Source organism: Mustela putorius, unplaced genomic scaffold (genome assembly GCF_011764305.1).
Source record: "Mustela putorius furo isolate JIRA1106 unplaced genomic scaffold, ASM1176430v1.1 tig00003850_pilon_pilon_pilon, whole genome shotgun sequence".
Classification (NCBI taxonomy): Eukaryota; Metazoa; Chordata; class Mammalia; order Carnivora; family Mustelidae; genus Mustela; species Mustela putorius.
In genome coordinates, this window is record NW_025422002.1 from 12,732,338 (window position 1) to 12,752,002 (window position 19,665).

Consider the following 19,665-nt stretch of genomic DNA (forward strand, 5'->3'; position numbering starts at 1 on the left):
ATTATTCACAGTTTATAAAATTATTTTAGGAAACTTGTAGATATGACAGAACAGATAAAGATCATGAGAAGGAAAAAGTCTCAGTTTGGTATCTTTAATACTTCTTTAGCACTTCCTAATTTTTTTAATAAGAAATAATTTAAAAAGGATTTCCAACTCAAAGCCACTGACAGACCATCTATCTATATAAAAATTAACACTGCTGTTTCTTTAATCTAGTACTACGTGTGATTCTTATTCTCCTAGCAGCTTCTTCTGGGCTCATTTTGACTATGTATTTGGAAAAGTGCTTTTAACCCATTTTTGCGAAAATAAATCAATATGCGACACTGAGTCACATCCATTCACCCTCAATACATCACATCTCCAGCAAAGAAACTTCCACCTTCTTTGCTTCTTTGCTCAGGATGATAACATTCAACCCTTAACTCTGTTAACTCAACAGCGCCAAACTACTTTAATCTTTTTAAGTTAAAATTCTTAAAAAAAAAAAAATACTATATTTATTATGGTATATGTTTATAAAGAATTTAAACTGTTTTTTGAACTATGCTAATATTTGTTAGAATTTACATTTATACTAGGAGTCTTAAATTGAATAGATATTAGGTCGTGTGCCCTCGTTTCACCTACAAGCCCTGTTATTTTTGGTATATGATTTGACAAAATTTATGGATTTTCAGGAACATTTAACACAATTGTGGCAGGAATGCCTGTATGGGTTTTCTATATATGGTAGTGTTTTAAAGTTTCCTTTAAGAAATAAATGTACTGGGGCGCCTGGGTGGCTCAGTGGGTTAAAGCCTCTGCTTTTGCTCAGGTCATGATCCCAGGGTCCTGGGATCAAGCCCCACATCGGGTGCTCTGCTCAGTGGAGAGCCTGCTTCCTCCTCTCTCTCTCTCTGCCTGCCTCTCTCCCTACTTGTGATCTATGTCTGTCAAATAAATAAACCTTAAAAAACAAAAAGAGATGTACTATAAATATACTTAATTTTTAAACATGAGCTATTTAAAATAGAATATTAAGTAAGTAATATTATGATTCTCCGTTCTAGGAAAAGGAAGGTAGTACAGGAATAATTAAAGTTGGTAAAACACTAGTCTAGCAAAGGCAATATATTTTTTGTTTATTGAAGTATATTTGAAATACCATATTAATTTCAAGTATACAACATAGTAATTCATAATTTATATACATTATGAAATGATCACTGTGTAAGATTATTTACAGTCTGTCACCATCTATAGTTTTTATAATATTACTAACTATATTCCCTATACCATATACATTACATCCCATGACTTATTTATAACTGGAAGTCTGTACCTCTTAATCCCTTTCATCTATTTGGTCCATTCCCCCACTCTTCTCCCCTCCAGAAACCATCACTTTGTTCTTCATATTTATGAATCTATTTCTGTTTGTTCATTTGTTTTGCTTTTTAGATTCCACATGTAAGTGAAATCATATAGTATATGTCTTTCTCTGCCCGACCTATTTTACTTATCATAACACCCTTTAGGTCCATCCATGTTATCACAAATGGCAACATTTCATACCTTTTTATGGCTGAGTAATATAATACCTGTGTGTGGGCACACATGTGCATGCCACATCTTCCTTATCTATTCATCTACTGATGGACACTTAGGTTGCTTCCATTATCTTGGCTATTGTGTAAATAATGCTGCAATGAACATAGGGGTGCATATCTTTTCAAATTAGTGTTTTCATTTTCTTCCTATAAATACCCAGAAGTGGTACTGCTGAATCATTTAGTAGTTCTACCTTTAATTTTCTAAAGAACCTCCATACTATTTTCCATAGTGGCTGTTCCAAATTTCATTCCCACCAACAAAGTATGAGGGCTCCCTTTTCTCCACATACTCACCTGCACTTGTTAAATCACGTCTTTTTTTAAGATTTTATTTATTTGACAGAGAGGCACAGCGAGAGAGGGAACACAAGCAGAGGAAGTGAGAGAGGGAGAAGCAGGCTTCCCACTGAGCAGGGAGCCCAAAGTGGGGCTTGATCTCAGAACCCTGGGATCATGACCTGAGCTGAAGGCAGACACTTAACGAATGAGCCACCGAGGCACCCCAAATCATGTCTTGTTGATAACAGCCATTCTGAGGCTATGAGGTGATAATCTCACAGTGAGGTGTGTTTTTTTTAAGATTTTATTTATTCATTTGAGAGAAAGTTAAGAAAAGAACGCAAGTGTGCACATGCACACACATGAGCCCAGGTGGTAGGGGCAGAGGGAGAGGGAGAACCAAGAGTCCCGCTGAGCAGAGAGACCAATATGGGACTCAATTCCAAGGTCCTGGGATCATAACCTAAGCTGAAGGCAGACACTTAACAAACTAAGCCACCCAGGTGCCCCTCTCACTGTGGTTTAGGTTTGCATTTCTCTGATGGGTAGTTATATTGAACATTTTTGTCTAAAACAGGCAATATGTTCTTTAAATAAATGAGCTTGTACTTTGCCATTACTTATCGGTCAGGGTTTTAAGCAAGTCTGGTCATCAATAAAATCCTAGCAATGAAATCTAGAGCTTTTCTCAGACTAATGCTCCTTCTGTTTTCCTCCTAAAGAGCCTTTCATTCCAGTTATGGAATGAATAAGTCACGAGGATAAAAGGTATAGCATAGGGAATATAGTCAATGGTATTATAATAGCATTGTATGGAGATAGATGGTAGTTCACTTGTGAACATAGCATGACATATTATCACTATGTTATACACCAGAAAATAATGTAACATTGTGTGCCAATTATACTTCAAGAAAGAAAGAAAGAAAGAAAGAAAGAAAGAAAGAAAGAAAACAAACTTAAAGACATAGACAGACTTCCATTATACTACATTTCCAGGCGTTTCTTCTGTCTCCAATTCTCTCTCTTAAGAGCTATCTGTTTTGCTGGCTTCTATTGTTCCTCCTGCCTCAACCATAGATGTACTGCAAGACTCTATTCTACTATACTTTCCAAGTGTTCCAGAGCCTTTCTACCCTGAATTACTGCCTCCATTAGTGAAAACTGTGCTGGACAACTCTATGCTATTTCTCAAACCCACACTCCTCTTTTGAGAACTTCCCTCCTTCACCCACAGGAATAAGCCCAGAGCAGCTATATTTTCATATTCATGGTTCTGTCCCTCTAGGTCCCACTACAACTGAATGCAGCAAGGATCCAAGCTGGGACTTGATATGAAATTGAGAGACTAAACAGAATGGTCCTTTGAAATGAAAACACATAAACTCAATTGGTCCATGTAGGTCCATAACAGTAAAGCCATTTTACCAGTGAGATGGCAATATTCTCCAAACTTATCTACAGATTCAACACAATTCCTACCAGAATACACTTCTTCATAAAAATTGACAAGCTGGGGCACCTGGGTCGCTCAGTAGTTAAGTACTTAGCCTTCGGCTGCGGTCATGATCCCATGGTCCTGGGACAGAGTCCCACATCCAGCTCCCTGCTCAGGGGAAGGCCTGCTTCTCCCTCTCCCACTGCCCCTCCCCCCGCTTGTGTTCCCTCTCTCTCTCTGTCTCTGTTAAGATAAAAAAATCTTTAAAAAAAAAAAAATTGACAAGCTGACCCTAAAATTCAAATGGAAACTCAAGGGACCCAGGATAGCCAAAACAATCCTGAAAAAGAAAAACAAAGTTAAAGGAGTCACAATTTAATTTCGAAACTTATTACCAAGCTACCATAATCAAGTATGGTGTTGTCAGAATAGACATACAGGTAAGTGGAACAGAACTGAGAAAGGTACCAAATAATTCAATGTCGTAGCAACTGGGTATCCACCTGCGAAAGAATAAAGGTGGGGCCCTACTTCACAGCATATACAAAAATTAACCCAATGGTTCAAGACCTAAATGTAAGAGCTAAAACTCTGAAACTATAAAACTCTTAGGAAGAAACACGGGAGTAAATCTTCATGATCCTGGATTTGGCAGTTGCTTCTTAAGATATACCACCAAAACTACAAGCAACAAAAGAAAAAATAAACTGGACTTCATCAAAATTAAAAACGTCTGTGCTTCAAAAGACACCATAAAGAAAGTGAAAGAAAACCCTAAGAATGGGAGAAGATATTTACAAATAATATATCTGAAAGGGATTTGCATATATAATATGAATATTTTAGAGAATATAGAATTCCTACAATCAATAATTTAAAAGACAACCAAATTTTAAAATCTGGCAAAGAATTTGAATAGACATTTTGTCAAAGAAGATAAGAGCCAAAAAGAATACAAAAAGAGGGGCGCCTGGGTGGCTCAGTGGGTTGAGCCGCTGCCTTCGGCTCAGGTCATGATCTCAGAGTCCTGGGATCGAGTCCCGCATCGAGCTCTCTGCTCAGCAGAGAGCCTGCTTCCCTCTCTCTCTCTCTGCCTGCCTCTCCATCTACTTGTGATTTCTCTCTGTCAAATAAATAAATAAAAATTAAAAAATTAAAAAATTAAAAAAAAAGAATACAAAAAGATGCTCAACATCACTAATTATTAGAGAAATGCAAATCAAAACCACAAAATACCACTTCACACCTATTAGAATAGCTACTACTCAGAAAGACAGAAAAAAGAAGTCTTGGCAAGGGTGTGAAGGGCTTGGAACCCTCTATGCAGCACTGCTGGTAGGAATGTAAAATTCGCAGCCACTAAGGCAAACAGTATGGCAGTTCCTCAAAAAATTAAAAATAGAATTACTCTATGATTCAACAAGTCTACTTCTGAATAGTATCACAAGAATTAAAAGCAGGGTCTCAAAAATTATATACACACACCCATGTTCATAACAACATTATTCCTAAAAGCCAAAGCTGGAAACAATTCAAGCGTTCAAAACAAAACAAAAAACAATTCAAGTGTTCACAGACTCATAAATGGAAAAATAAAATGTAGTACATCCAAACAATGGACTATTACTTAGTCATTAAAAAAGAAATGAAGTACTAATACATGCAACTCTTGATCTCAGGGTCATGGGTTCAAAACCCACATTAATAATATAATAAAAAATTAATGGTAATAAATAAAAATAAATATTGTATGATTCCACTTATATTACATACCTAGTCAAATTCATAGAAATAAAAAGAATTGTAGTTGCCAGGGGCAGCAAGGGTAGGTAGTACCGGGGAGTTCAATGAATTCAGAGTTTCAGTCTGCAATGATGAAAAAGTTCTGGAGATAGACAGTGGTGGATGGTTGCAGAGTATGTATATACTTAATGCCACTGAACTATACACATAAAAATAATTAAGGCAGTAAATTTATGTTACGTATTATTTTACCATAAAAAAAAGTTAAGGGGCGCCTGGGTGGCTCAGTGGGTTAAGCCGCTGCCTTCGGCTCAGGTCATGATCTCAGAGTCCTGGGATCGAGTCCCGCATCGGGCTCTCTGCTCAGCAGGGAGCCCGCTTCCCTCTCTCTCTCTCTGCCAGCCTCTCTACCTACCTGTGATCTCTCTCTGTCAAATAAAATAAAATAAAATAAATCTTTAAAAAAAAAAAAAAGTTAAAAAAAAAGAGCATTTACAGTTGCCTAAACCTACTGTTATTAATAGCATGTTGATTATTACATATAAAAAAAAATTAAAATCACAGATACTAAATTTAGAGGCACTGGGGAAACCCATATACCTCCCTGGTTTCATCTAATAATTGAGGTGGATAGGATAATTGAGGTGGGTAGGACTATATACGTTCCACTCCTAGCTTAGAATCTTGCAATCCCTGGGGACTCCAAATGTTTAAAAAAATTTTTTTTAAGTATCCACCTGCTACTTCCAGTATTTCTAAATAAACCTAATAAAAATTATTCTTTTCTCTTCCAAAAGACTGCCCAGAGCAATAAAAAACATCAGGCTTCTCTCTTTTCTACAGACTGAATTATAGGCTTTTAGGTTGCACTACTAGGTTATTAGAACCTTAGACAGCAGCACTGTTCCTAATAGCAAAAAACATCCAATCAACAGAGGAAGGGATATCCAAGTGATGCAATATTACTTAATCATTAAAAGGAATGAAATACTGATACATGCCTCAACATGGATGATGATGTAAGTCGATCATAAAAATCCATAATACATGATTCCATTCATATAAAAGTTCAGAACAGATAAGCACATAAAGACAAGAAGTAGATTAGGGCTCGGGAGATAGAGGTTTGGAGGGTTATAGCTAAGGGGTTTCTTTATGGGGGTGATGGAAATGTTCTAAATCTGACTGTGGTGATGGTTACACAACTGTTAAAATACAATCAATTATATACTTTAAATGGGTGAATTGCATGGTATGTGATATCTCAATAAAGCTGTCACCTAACAAAGAGGCAGGTTTGCAATATCTCAGGAGGCCATCTGGGTTTCTGAGCTATTTCCTGACTCTACTCATACATCCTGCAACATTTTTTGCCCCAAACCACAGTATCCACCTACAAAATTCACTATTATATTTAATCTAGTTTGAAAAGGATACTGTTCCTTGCATCTAACAGTCCTAAGAAAAAAAAATTTCTATCCTTAAGAAGTTAAAAAAAAAAAAAATATGCTAAATAAATGACTAACAAGCAGCAACAATTTGACTGCTTACTACATTCTGGGACCAAACTAAGCACTTTCTATCAATTACTTAAGAAGCAGAACAGTTAGTGGAAAGAGGAAAGGTACTGGGTTTGAAATCCAACTTCACTACAGGCTTATCTAAACTTGGGCAACTTATTTTAAACTACTTGGGTCTAAGGTTCCTCAGCTATAAAATTAAAACAGTAATAACACAAACAGTACAAAATCACAGTGAAGAATAAGATAAAGTATGTAAAGTACCCAGATTATCATCTAGTACACAGCACTCTGAAAGTAAGCAAAAATTGTGCACCTCTTATATTACAAATTTTTCAGGGAAGCTGAAGTTAGTTTGGGGTGGTATATTATGCTCACTAGCAAGCTTAAAAACTAGAGCATCATTTAGTGGCAGGTATGGAGGTTAACTTGAGACCTCTGAGAGTTTTAACTTCTGAAAGTTCAATCTCTGGGAGTTTTAGCGAATTCAAGAACTCCCAGAAACTGAATATAGAATCTAGAGCATGTGCACATTTACATCTTTCTGGGGCACATCCTTAGCTGCTATAGACACTTGAAAGCAATGCATGATCCATAAGGAATCCAGTACCACTAGGAAAAGTAGCAACAGCAATTAGAAACACAGCTCTTCCTTTGCTCATTTCTGACTTACTATTTTATATACCAGTAACAGAGTTTTTAACAGCTCAAGTATATTTACCCATTATACTTCTATAGAGACTAACAAATGAGGTAGGAGATATATACATATTATTTAACTATAGTAAAACTATATACTCTACTGTAAGGTAGAAATATTATAATAAAGAGATACAAATGAGACAGAGCGGTACATTCTGAAACAAAGGCAACTGAAACAATGGTGGGGAAAAGCTTATTTCAAGAAGAAAGACACTTAACTATTACTTGACAATTACTTAATTAACTATTACTTGCCTCCTCTAAACTGTAAGTTCCCTGAGGGCAGGAACCAATCTTCAGCTCCTTCACCTTGCATGGGGTCTGGGAGAGCAGGTGCTCCAACATACACTGAATAAAAGAATGGATGAGCAACTCAACCAGTACTTGCTGACAAATTTAATTCACCTAGCAGCTTACTCTTTGAATTGATTTTCCTAAGTACAGGGTCCCAGATATTTAAAGTGAATTATAGGTGGTTTAGTGGTAAGCTGAGTACTATTATTTAAAAGTTTAAAAAAAATAAAATAAAATAAAAGTTTTGAGGTTGCAAGTAACAGAAAACCCAACTCAAACAGCATAAATAAAAAGAACTTAGTGGGTCATTTAACTAACAAGACCCAAGATAGAACGGCTTCAGGAAAGCTTGATCCAATAATACCACTAATGATCTGGTTTCTCCTGCTTTCTTCTCTCTGCCTTCCTTGGTGTTTGTTTTGTTCTAAAGCTAGCAATCCCCAATCCTAAGCCTTAAGTACTAGTGACTACAAGTAGATTCTGAGAGCTACATGCATTCTCACCTCACTCTAGGAGGTAAACAGCATTTATCAAGGAAGATCTCTGGAATAAAGAACCCCCAAACATGACTTCACATCTCACTGACCTTCAGTGAGTCACTGTGAGCAAATCATTATGTCCAAATGGTTGGGCTTTACTTACTGCTTTAAGCTAATCAAACTCTCCCCTAAAGCTAAGGATGAGGTCAATGTCATTAAAACCGAATGGCTGTGGGGTACCTGAATGTCTCAGTAAGTTAAAGCATCCGTCTGACTCCTGGTTTCAGCTCAGGTGATGATCCCATGGGTCATGAGATGAGTCCCTCACCAGGCACAGCAGGGAGTCTGCCTTGAGATTCTCTCCCTCTGCTCCTCTTCTCACTCACAGGCACACACTCTCAAATGAATAAATCGTAAAACAAACAAACAAAAACTGAATGGCTATATAATAGGGAATAAGGGTTGACAGTTCCTCAGAGAAAAATATGGGATAGTTACCATGGGCTGGGGGGATGACAGAAATAAGTGTCTACTTCAGTAGTTTGCAGGTAACAATTATCGAAATCAAGGGATTAAAGGAGGGAATTTAGAGAAATATCCTCAAATTGGCCTACTGGACATATTCTTAAATGGTACAACCAAGGGGCACCTGGGTAGCTCAGTTGGTTAAGCACGTGTGCTCAGGTTGTGATCTCAGATCCCTGCCCAGTGGGGAGACTACTTCTCCCTCTCCTTCAGCCCCCCCCCCTCATGCTTGCACATGTATGCTCTCTCTCTCTCAAATAAATGAATAAAATCTTTAAAAATGGTACAACCAAAATTCAAGTAATACTTCAAGCTTCTCAAACATTAACACTGTTCATACAACACCCACCCATGACAAATCAAGCAAGTAACATAGGTCTTCTTAAGCCCTTGTGGCTCTGTTTTCTAGCAAATCTCAGAGGATGATCCTAGGAAGACAAAAAGCCCTATTGAGCAGGCAGGGGTCATGATACCAGAAGTTTTCTTGTTCAGTTGCTTCTCTGGAACAATCTGTTATGAGGACCAGGGAAATAAAATTTCCAAAAAGTAAAATATGAGACATAATAAAAAAGACTTGACAGATAAAGAGAAACAAACTCAGCATCTTCCAAGCAACTACTGTGAGTTGGGCCCTGAGCATACATATAGGTCATAGGTCTTTGTCCACTATTTCATTTAATCCACATAACTCTGAGGAAGATGTTCTTTGTTTCAATTAAAGATAAAACCTTTAAAAAGTTACATAATTTTGCCTTAAATGAGTTTAAATCTAAACTAGGCAACCTAGACCATAAATAAGTCACTACCCTTTTGGACCTCAAGTTACGTACTCTGTAAATATGGAGTTCAATGATAGGAACTTTATTGACCTTTCTAACTTTAACATCTTACCATGATTCCAATCATGATAACCTAACAAATACTAAACTTTCTAATATGGAACATGCTTCTTTATTAGTTTTCCAAATAAACTATCCTTGACCATCTCCTTTTCAAGTATATTCTGCCCCTCCCTATCATTCCTCACTTTGCTCAGCTTTATAGTTTTCACAATATTTTACACCACTTAATAGAATACTTTGAAATTGTATTAATTATCTGCCTACCCAATAACTAACATTTGCCTCTCCAATAGATTATATGCTGCAAGAAGCTAAATTCAGTTCACCCTTATAATCCCATCACCTTTAACAGTGTCTGGCATCTAGGTGCCTGGGTGGCTCAGCTGGCTCAGCGTCTGCCTTTGGTTCAGGTCATGATCCCAGGGTCCCAGGATTGAACCCCACATCAGGATCCCTGCCTCGCAGGGTGTCTGCTTCTCCCTCTGCCTCTCCCCCGACTCATGCTCACTCTCCCTTGTTCTCTCTCTCTCTCTGAAATAAATAAAATCTTAAAAACAAAAACAGTGTCTGGCATACAGCAGCAGGTCCTTAAGACATTTCCTAAATAACAAATGCTGGCAACTGAGTCCAATGAGTGCTGAGTTCTAACAAATCATCAGTGCACAATGCATCACAGTATGCTAAGGGGCTACACTCAAAGACTAGAACACTGACAACTGTGGAATTCTGCAACTGTAGAACATGCACAATGCAACCGTTTACTGGCAGTCAGCTGAAGTCATGTGAGAGCTCATCATACAGATTCCAAACAGACAAAAACCAGCTATTAACACCCAACTGAAGTCATTACGAAATTTTACAATGCTAGAGTTATATCTAAAGTTTTATTTACTAGAGTTGTTTGGCATTTCTCTTCACAGTTGTTTTATTTTAAAAATAAAACCAAGCACCATCCCTGTTCACCTGCACTGGCACACGTAATAAACATTTTCACCTACACACACATATCTAATTTACCTAAAAACATACCGATGAAGAGTGCCTGAGGGGCTCAGTGAGTTAAGCCTCTGCTTTGGGCTCAGAGCATGATCTCCAAAGAGTCCTGAGATGGAGCCCCAAATCAGACTCTGCTCAGCAAGTAGGCTGCTCCCCTCTCTGTCTCTGCCTGCTTCTCTGCCTACTTGTGATCTCTGTGTGTCAAATAAATAAAATCTTTAAAAGAAATATCGCCGAGGGGAGCCTGGGTGGCTCAGTGGGTTAAAGGCTCTGCCTTCAGCTCAGGTCATGATCTCAGGGTCCTGGGATAGAGCCCCACATTGGGCTCTCTCCTCTGCAGGGAGCCTGCTTCCTTCTCTCTCTCTCTCTGCCTGCCTCTCTGCCTACATCTCTGTCAAATAAATAAATAAAATATTAAAAAAAAAAACTGAAAATAAAAAGTGGTTTTAAACCACAGTGCCCCTACTAAAGAAATACAGAACTGTGTTTTTAAATATGCGTAAGATCACATAGAATGCAAAAGAATGTCTAGAAAGAGAAGGATTTCAGGTGTGGAAGTGGAAAGAGTTCAGCTTAAAGAAAATACAGTAATACCCAAATATACTGGGTAAATGTCCCAAAAGAAGAATGCTTTCTTAAGCATAACCATACAATGCTAGTTATAGTTTAGGTTCTTGGATGCTAATTTAACAAGTTCTTCATATACAGATGTTGTCAACCACAAAACTAACCAGACATTCAGTACAATTAAGGAGAAAAACGAACAACAATTTCCAGAACGTGTAAAAGCTACATTTTGGGGAGGCTGATATATTTTCACATCATGCTTGCAAATGATTCTATAATCAGAGAGTAGTCATTACTTTCTCTGTATTGCTATGGTTCAAATACCACAGGCCATAACAAAAGTCCCAAGAATAATATTTCATTTTAGTAAAAGGATAAATGAATTTCTCTGTGAATAAAAACAAGGGACTACTGAATGTCAAAAGTTTTTTTTTTGTTTAATTTGTCAGAGAGAGAGAGACAGCAAGCACTGGCAGACAGAATGGCAGGCAGAGTCAGAGGGAGAAGCAGGCTCCCCACAGAGCAAGGAGCCCGATGTGGGACTCGATTCCAGGACACTGGGATCATGACCTGAGCCGAAGGCAGCTGCTTAACCAATTGAGCCACCCAGGAGTCCCTTCATGTCAGAAGTTTTATCGGCAGGAGCTAATCAGCTGATTTCTATAGCTCAACATAAATTCTCAAACTCCTTCAATAATTAAAAAATACAGGAATGTTAAGAAAAACTTAACTTTTACAGTAAAACCCCATTTTTAAAAAATCAAGAACACAGGGGCAACTGTGTGGCTCAGTCGATTAAGGAGCTGCCTTCGGCTCAGGTCTCCCAGAGGCCTGGGATCAAGTCACACACATCAGACTCCCTGCTCAGCGGAAAGCCTGCCTTGCCCCCTGCCCCTCACACCACTAGTGCTCTCTTGTGCACTCTCTCTCTCAAATAAATAAAATCTCAAAAAATAAAATAAAATCAGGAATACATTCTTGAGGGTTTCCATAGACACACACCAGTAAAGCCAATGTGCTTTCTACTAGATGGTAAGCAGAAAGCCCTGAAGACAAAAGGAAGTAATTTTCATCTCCTTATACTTTCCAGAAATAAGATTAATTAACTTTTTAAACATATAAACGTTTGGTAAAGCAAGGTATAAGTTCTCTCCATAATATTGCACTTCTGACCTCAGGCAAGAAATCAAATGGCTATTAAGAGCATAGCACTTACCATTCAACGGCTCTTCTTCAGCTCTATTGACGAAGGCAAAAAGCTGTACTGTATTTCCAGAGAGTCTGCAGAGTTCTGAGAACTGTTCCCACAATCCCCATGCAATCTACACAAAGCACCATGCAGCTGAGAAACCGGTTACAGCAGGTTACACTCTGGGTATGTAAACATGTTAAGGATCAAAGTAAGAGGGTAGTAAATATAGGGGCCATATCATGTTTGTGAAAAATTTTAAAGAAATCAAATTATTTCCTAGTACAATTCCTAATAAACTGCTGAGAAGTGATCTTAGAAAAAAACACTTGTGGGGCACCTGGGTGGTTCAGTTGTTAAGCGTCTGCCTTTGGCTCAGGTCATGATCCCAGGACCTAGCCCAGCATCCGGCTCTCTGCTTAGTGGGGAGCCTTAACCCCACTTAAGAACCTTAAGTGGGGTTCTTCCTCTCCCACTCCCCCTGCTTGTATTACTTCTCTGTCTCTCTCTCTCTCTCGGTCAATAAATAAATAAAATCTATTAATAAAAAAAAAAGAAAGAAAGAAAGAAAAAGGAAAAAAACTTGTATAATTTATTCTGATGCTCATAATCCAGGAGAATACCAGGTTGTAATAAAAGTATTTTAATTTTAAACTCAACACATTCATTTCAGCCTTCTCACCCTGTGGCCCAGCTCCAGCAATAGTTTCAGTGAACTGATGCAGTCAGAGGTATTTCCAAAAATGAATAAAATAAAGTGCCAGATTGATAAAACATTAAGTTAGAAAACAAACTTCAAAAGCCCTGGGAGGGTCTCATTGTTTTTGCATTTTGGGTTTAGCAGATGGTATAAAAAATGTTTTGAAAACAAGACTATGTTTAAGCCACAAGATTATTAGGGAGCAAAACATACAAAGTACTTTTAAGTAGCCTCAGGACAAGTCAAATCTGAAAAGACTACAATTACGAAAATTTAACTACCAGTACTCAGGGTATAATTTCAAGTGATTTGAGTTCTCTGCTGCAAGGTCCATCTCCCACCTTAAAGCCTAATCTGAGGCATAAACATCTGTCTGGAAATGCTACTCTACCAACTTCTGGAGATTGAACTGGAACACTCACTGAACACTTCTCATTATCTTATCACAGCTCCTTTCCTGAAAGATGGGGTTAGATTAATTTGAACCATGGTAAGAAAAACCAATTTAAACAATCCTGATTAAAACAGGAAGCTTTTCAGGAATTCAGCACACAAGAATCTAAAAGTCTGAGCATTTAATAAAGTTAATTAATTGGGGCACCTGGGTGGCTCAGTCGTTAGGTGTCTGCCTTTGGCTCAGGTCGTGATCCTGGGGTCCTAGGATCGGGCCACACATTGGGCTCTCTGCTTGGCATGAAGCCTGCTTCTCCCCCTGCTTGTATTTCCTCTCTTGCTGTGTCAAATAAATAAATCTTTATTAAAAAAAAAAAAAGTTAATTAATGGTATTCATGGTGTGGGTCTTTATGTTACCCCAGCCATTCAGTCACTGTCAGATTCCATTGACAACTATATTTTTGAGCTTCTTTTAGCTGTTTTCTTTTTTTTCTCCAGATTAAAGCAGGCTTTTCTTACTATTAGCCTTGAGTGTTGTTAGAACATCCAATGTGAACTCCTTTTTCTTATTTCTTCCCATGGCAGTGCTTTCTCCACATTGCTATCAGATTCACTCTTACTGTGCAGATTCTTTTTTTTTTTTTATTTTTTATTTTTTATAAACATATTTTTATCCCCAGGGATACAGGTCTGTGAATCGCCAGGTTTACACACTTCACAGCACTCACCAAAGCATGTACCCTCCCCAATGTCCATAACTCCACCCCCCTTCACCCAACCCCCCTCCCCCCAGCAACCCTCAGTTTGTTTTGTGAGATTAAGAGTCACTTATGGTTTGTCTCCCTCCCAATCCCATCTTGTTTCATTGATTCTTCTCCTACCCACTTAAGCCCCCATGTTGCATCACCACTTCCTCATATCAGGGAGATCATATGATAGTTGTCTTTCTCTGCTTGACTTATTTCGCTAAGCATGATACGCTCTAGTTCAATCCACGTTGTCGCAAATGGCAAGATTTCATTTCTTTTGATGGCTGCATAGTATTCCATTGTGTATATATACCACATCTTCTTATCCATTCATCTGTTGATGGACATCTAGGTTCTTTCCACAGTTTGGCTATTGTGGACATTGCTGCTATAAACATCCGGGTGCACGTGCCCCTTCGGATCACTTCAAATACTGTCTTACATTTCACTTAAAAATATTAAAGTGGTAGAGTAAACATACCTAAAGCAACCAGCATGCTGATGTCTTAAGATAAGGGTTTTTTTTTTTTGTTTTGTGTTGTTTTTTAAAGATTTTATTTATTTATTTGACAGAGAGAGATTACATGTAGGCAGAGAAGCAGGCAGAGAGAGAGAAGAGGAAGCAGGCCCCCTGCTGAGCAGAGAGCCCGATGTGGGACTCGATCCCAGAACTCTGGAATCATGACCTGAGCTGAAGGCAGCGGCTTAACCCACTAAGCCACCAAGGCGCCCCTTAAGATAAGGTTTTAAGAACTTCTTTAGCAATCTACCTAAAAGCTAATTTCTGAGAATGTAGCAATGCATTCTCTACGGTTGAGACTGATTTCAGAAAGTATACTTCAGTCAAGAGAATTTACAATTTGACACTCTTCAGTTTATTCAGCTCTCCTCTCCATTACCTCACAGGATTGTGAGAATTAGATAGGCTAAAGCAGATACCATTCCTATTTCTTTTTTAGAAGAAACGGTAAAATTCAAAAGGCTTTGTCACAATTTAAAAGAAAACATTAATTTTTCAAACCCTCAGATGGTAAATTCCAGTTCTATTACAATACACACTAATTTAAAAAATAAAATATTCTCAGGGGCACCTGGGTGGCTCAGTAGGTTAAGCATCTGCCTTTGGCTCAGGTCATGATATCCAGGTCCTGCGATTGAGTCTCATGGGCTCCCTGCCAGGGAACCTGCTTCTCCCTCCTCTCTGCTCTTCACCCCAATTCATGCTCTTTGTCTCTCAAATAAGACCTTTTAAAAAATAAAAAAATAAAATAACTTTTAATGTTATTACTATAATACTACTTTGAAATAAATATTATTTACAAGGAATGGATAACACCAGTATGTGAAGACAGGAAAATACATACCATGCCTTACATTAACACATGCAATTTAAATTAGTCTTCATATTTAAAAGATTTTTACTTCATTTATAAATCATTTAGTGATTTCCTTTAAATTATCTCAGAGCAGCTATATTTCTAGTGCTTTTTCTAAGTTGGCCTTTCTTCTTATCCTTTAAACAATACAGAATATATAAAAAATCTGTTATTCAGAAAGCTCCCATAATCTTCAATAAATGGATCTGAATTTAATACAAATACAGTGAAGATTATATAAATTTCTTTTAAGTCATTCTTCTTTATCTTCATTCCAAAAATGTTCTCCCCAGAGTTGGCAATAAATGCACCTTAGATAAAATCTCCATGTAAGGGGTGCCTGGATGGCTCAGTGGGTTAAGCCTCTGCCTTCACTCAGGTCATGCTCTCAGGGTCCTGGGATCAAGTCCCGCATCGGGCTCTCTACTTAGCAGGGAGCCTGCTTCCCTCTCTCCCTCTCTCTCTGCTTACCTCTCTGTCTACTTGTGAACTCTCTGTGTCGAAAAAATAAAATCTTTAAAAAAAAAAAAGAAAACATCACATTTTAAAAAAAATCTCCATGTAAGTAGAACACTGCTGAATTATGAACCATGACTAATTCTGAATATTGGTCAATATAAAAGAATTCCTATACATCAATATAACCTGGATACTACTCTAGAGTTAAAATGCTGTTAAAATTTTATCTAGCTGCCCTGGATTTCTCCCTGTTTTGAAAAGAGAGGAGGAGGAACTGGCAGCAAGAGCTTTAAAAGTCTAGACATCTGGCATAAATGACCTGATTATACTAAGGTGCCTGTTTTTTTTTTTTTTTTTAGGTGCCTGTATTTTTAAATAGCCTTTTATTTACTGACATCTAAATTTAAAGATTTACTTGTATTTCTTTTTCTCTTCTTGGTATGTTTTATAACATGTAAAGGTTAAATAATATATGGAAAGCACACAGTGTTAGCCTGAGACAGAAAATGTTACCCATTAACACTGTTATACAAACAATGGTGGTTCTATTGATTATAATAATCAGGAACTCTTCTAAATATCCCTTAAACCTCCAGCCTGAGTTCAAAGCCTAGAGCTCTTAACCACTGTTATACTGTGTTCAAAACTTAAGCCCCAAGTTCCAAAGTACAGATCAACTGTGAAAGAGCTTGTTGAGCTCTCACATTACTTAAAACAACACTGACTATACACTATCTTACTCATTTGTTCTTTGCAAAGTGACTCCATATTCCTAGAGATCCTCTGCAGAGCCTGCATGGGGCAATTCTGGATATTTTACCCATTAGCTTATCCTGGACTTGTACAGGACAACAACACACTGCTAAATTACTTACAATTAACGAATACAACTTTTCTGGAGAATACCTTTCTGCTGGGATTCATCATTTCCTCAAAAAGGTTATTTCTACTTTTCTAGGATAGGAGAAGTAAGATTTAATATCAAAGATAAAGAGAAAATAAACCAAATGCCATGTACAACTTACAGTGACTTAATGCGTAAGAGAAATATAAAATCTCCCAATTCACTGCTCTTTAAGTAAAATACAGGTAAAAGTAGCTCTATTTACACTATATGGTATACAATTATATTTGAAGTATATGTCAGTTTACATTTTAACTAGTAAACTAATTCAAGTATTCTAAAATTTAAATATCTTTCTGATAAATCAGAAAATAGACTGGGAATATAAAGCAGGAGAAATGGTAACAATGAAATAAACGAAGTAATTCATAATTTTTAAAGCCACTAATAGCCATTCCAGTCATAATACAATTCCAAAGATGTATCTCTACTCTGCTTTAACTACTTAATTGTATAATGAAGCTTTATTTTTTTAAACAGTTTGGCAGGTTTGGGGTTTTTTTTTTTTAAGATTTTATTTACTTATTTGACAGAGAAAGACAAAGCAAGAGAGGGAACACAAGCAGGGGGAGCGGGAGAAGCAGGCTTCCCGCAGAGCAGGGAGTCCAAAGAGGGTCTCAATCCTAGGACCCTTCGATCATGACTTGAGCTGAGGCCGAAGGCAGATACTTAACTGAGCCACCCAGGTGCCCACATAATGAAGTTTTAAAATGGAAACCAATAAATCATTTTAGATATCTTTGCACTATGCTCATTTTCCACAGAATTATCTATCACATAAAATTCCAAGCAGCTTTTTAATTTTTTTATATTTTATTTATTTATTTGAGAGAGAGAGACAGGACGTGTGCATGCAAGCACAAGGAGAGGGAGAAGCCAGTCTCTCCTCAGAGCCAGGAGCCGGATGGGGACTTGATCCCAGAACCCTGGGATCATGGCCTGAGCTGAAGGCAGACGCTTGACTGACTGAGCCACCCACGGACCCCAGGCACCTTCTTTTTTTAAAAGATTTTATGTATTTACTTATTTATTGAGAGAGAGAGCGAGCAGGGGGATGGGCAAAGGAAGGAGAGAGGGAGAATCTCAAGCGGACTCCACACTCAGCCCAGAGGCCAACCCCAGGCTCAATCTCACCACCCTAAGATGACCACCTGAGCTGAAATCCAGAGTTGGATGCTCAACTGACTGAGCCACCGAGGCGCCCCTAAAATTCCAGCATTTTAAACACTGTCATAAGAATTGGCAAAATTAGGGGCACCTGGGTGGCTCAGTGGGTTAAAGCCTCTGCCTTCAGCTCAAGTCGTGATCTCAGGGTCCTGGAATTGAGCCCCGCATCAGGCTCTCTGCTCAGCAGGGAGCCTGCTTCCTCCCTTTCTCTCTACCTGCCTCTCTGCCTACTTGTGATCTCTCTCTCTCTGTCAAATAAATAAATAAAATCTTAAAAAAAAAAAAAAAAGAATTGGCAAAATTAGCACAGAAAACATTCCAAAAAGAGAAGTCCCTCCATTAAGTGATAAATGTTTAAGATAAACTATCAGGTGAGTACCCCCAATCACTCCAAGCTTTAGATTAAAGGCTTCAGTGTAGGGTCACAATCCTTACCCTGTACTTGCATAAACCGCGTATGCTTTACACATAAGCAAGTGATAGCATGTTTCCTAGAAGTTTATGAAACACTGATTAGTGGAAAAAGAAAGCATTTTAGAAAGAATTTTTCTAAACGTGTTATTTTACACTAAATTCCTAAATCAAATATTGAAGAAAAGTTTTCACATATAAAGTATTACCAAAATGATTCATTATCATCTTACAGAAAAAAGAATAATGGAAATAAGTATTTCCATTTAGGTCAACAAAAGTTAAGAAAACTCTTCAAAGGGGCTATCTCTGAGGGTTCTATGAAAAATGAGTACTTGAAGAGGCAAATCAGTTTAAGACCCGGATCCCTGCCTTTGAGAACTTCAGTATTTAGTTTAAAACATAATACAGGAGCACTGGGTGTGGTGCAAAAACAATGAATACTGTTACGCTGAAAAGAAATTATAAAAGAAAAAAACACAATACAGGGATTAGGAGGGGTCAATAATGTAAGGTCTGGAAGAAGGAAAGAAAACTACCACGGATCATAAAGGAAAGTATGAAGTGGAAGGCATTCCCAGAATTCTAACAAAAACACTAAGTTTGCATCATACATAGGGGCTAATTTCTACAGTGAAGCTAGGGTATAGGATGGAGTCCAAATTACCCTAGAAAATCCCTTTAATCTCTCCCTAAATAGATGGGCTATATTTAGGGTATTTAATCTATGTCTCTCTCTCTTCCTCTTTAAAATAAAGATCATAATTTACCTATATCATCAGGCTATTGGGAAGATTAAATGAACTGAAGTCAGCTCTTTAAAGAACATGGCAGGTAGCAATAAAGGTAAGCTATTATCTATAGGTTTTCTTGTTTTTACGTTATCTTTAGACAAAAAAGAATCCCAAATGCAATAGAAATCGCACAAGAACATATACTCAGTATGAGTAACAGTGGCTGAAACTGCCTGCACTATTAAAAACCTTCATTTTTTGACAGAGTGAAAACATAATTGAATATTCATATTTTAAAGTGCTTATAATGCAACTTCACTATTCATTTCTCCTTTAAGCTCATTCCTTCCTTCAGTCAAGCCTTGGTCTACCTGAGAGATTGGGTGATCAATTTTTCATGATTTCCGCAAGCTTCCTTCAGTAAGTGTTTGTTCCTTTATTATTATTATTATTATTCTTCAATTGGTCACACAAGACTGGAAAAAATTACCCTCACAAAGAAAAAGTTTCTGCTGACAGACATGCTCAAATACTTAAAAAATCAAAAGCCATCTCATCCAAGCTAGAAATAATAATATGTCTAGTTTGGAAAAGGCTTA

At 37.6% G+C, this 19,665-nt stretch overlaps 1 protein-coding gene across 5 annotated transcripts in view; it reads right to left on the minus strand.

The window, feature by feature from the left end:
• The window catches only part of RAF1 (Raf-1 proto-oncogene, serine/threonine kinase), an 86,258-nt gene that overhangs the window by 53,865 nt on the left and 12,728 nt on the right, over nucleotides 1-19,665 (minus strand). The window contains exons 1-2 of one of the 5 annotated variants that reach the window (XM_045063329.1): nucleotides 8,294-8,448; nucleotides 7,536-7,628 (exon numbers count right to left, since the gene is read on the minus strand). The exons of 3 other annotated variants lie outside the window; for them this stretch is intronic. The gene's annotated coding sequence lies outside the window, so the exon portion shown is untranslated. Of the gene's footprint in view, nucleotides 1-7,535; nucleotides 7,629-8,293; nucleotides 8,449-12,199; nucleotides 12,355-19,665 lie in introns of those variants that run through there. One more of the 5 variants, XM_004738555.3, reaches the window with a different exon arrangement.